Below are 1,871 nucleotides of genomic sequence, written 5' to 3'. Positions count from 1 at the left end.
GGCACTTGTCGGCCTTCGCTGCCGAACTCCGTAAGTTAGGAAGGGATTTGTCTTTGAAGGCGATCCTTAAATTCTTTCAATTTAAGAGGAAGGGGGTCTTGGTTTTACTTGATCCCTGTACAGCCCTTTAGGGCCTTTTGTAAAACGAAGTGGCCGAAGTGGCAAAACCGCTTCTTCTACTATGATAGGACCGCGGCTCCTAGTTTTCCCTGGAGAGGGCCGAAGTCCGTTATCCGTCATCCTCGGCCTGAACCGTTGGACGAGCTCGATGGCGAGCTCAACAAGATTCCCATAGTTAGGAAACAATACACGGAGTCTGAGCTCGTCAAGGGCGACGTCGTGTTCGACATCTCGTCTTCGGACGAAGAGGCCGAGGGTGAGGATTTCTCTTTATCTTTATGCTCTACTGCTTTAACGAAGAAAATCTGACTTTGTTGTTTTTTTTTTTTTTTGTTTTTTGACAGTGAACTTGCTGAATAAGGCTATCCGAAAGTCCTCCGAGCTTGTGGAGCCGGAGAGGCAGAGAGCCCCTCGCTCGGCGTCTGAAGCCGAGAAGAATCCGAAGAGGCAAAAAACCTCTTCTTCGGATCCGAAAGAGCCGGAGCCGTGTTCGGCTAAAGGGAAGGGGAAATTTCATGAGTCCCCAAGAGTGCCGGGGAAAGACCTGGTCATCTCCGAGGTGGTTGCAGACATCCCGGAACACGTCCCTGAGCCTTTTCAATGGCCGACGAATTTTGCGGAGGTAAGCTTTCTGACTTGGCTTCTTTTCCACATTTTTTGATGGCCATTCTGTTGAGTTTTTTCCTTGTTCATCTTCAGAGAGCCAAGCTCGTCTTCGTGGAGCTCTCCAAAGCATCCCACGACTACGAGGAGATGCAGAAGAAGTTGCATCTTGCTCGTAGTCTGGCCGAACAGGCTGAGGCCAAATTTGAGAGGGCCCGAGCTGCTAGGATCTCGGCTCAGGATGAAGCCCGGTCAGCCAAAAACCAGCTCATCATCCTGCAAGAGCAGACGAAGCACCGGGAGGCTCAGAAGGAGGCTGCCGCCGTGGTTGCCCAGGGGGAGGCTCTCCGTGTTTACACGGAGAAACTCTTTTTGAGCGGCCAGTTCTCGGCCTTTGTCGGTAGTCTGGTAAGGCTAATTACCGATAAGGGCGAGCAGGGGGCCGACGTCGTGCTGCCTCTGTACAGCCGAGAGATAGCAGCTCGGCTTCAGAATCTGCCGCTCCTTGAGGAGCTCGCTTCATCCTCGGTCCTGCTTTCTGCAGACCGAGTCCGGAGTTGTCGAGCTGATCGGGACGAGAACCTGGAGGCTATCTTTGCCTCCGTGGGACCCGTTTCACCCGCTTCGACTTACAACGGAGAGGGTGAGGCCGAGCCGCTGGAGCAGGAGGCCGAAGTCGAGCGGGCCGGGCATCCGGAGAAGGAAGCCGATCAGGAGGCGGAGGCGAGGCCGGCAGGATGCGAGGCCGAGGCTGAGGTAGCTCAGGAGAAAGAAGCTGAACCAGACCGAGGAGCCGGAGACGAAGCTGGCGGAGTATGATTTCGTCTCCCTTCTCTTAGTCTAGTTTCTTCCTTGTAAAATGGCCTTGAAGCCCTCCTAGTGTAAAAAATTTTCCTTGTGAATGAAAAATTCTCTACACTTGTCTTCGTATAGCTTTTCGTACTCGCCTTTATTCCTGTTGTATTTTACTATCTGCTCGATACAGCTGCCGAACTAATATAGCTGCTTTGTACTCAAGGAGATGGAGATACTTCACTGGAAACGGCTGTACTCTTCGGCTTTAGACGAAGCTGAGAAAAGAGCTATAGCCGATCAGACGAAGAATGACGAGCTTCTGGCTCGTTTAGTGAAGCTGGAGGCCGATAATA

Source organism: Salvia splendens, chromosome 20, assembly GCF_004379255.2.
Source record: "Salvia splendens isolate huo1 chromosome 20, SspV2, whole genome shotgun sequence".
In the NCBI taxonomy this organism is placed as follows: domain Eukaryota; kingdom Viridiplantae; phylum Streptophyta; class Magnoliopsida; order Lamiales; family Lamiaceae; genus Salvia; species Salvia splendens.
Note: the sequence above shows the minus strand (reverse complement) of the source record.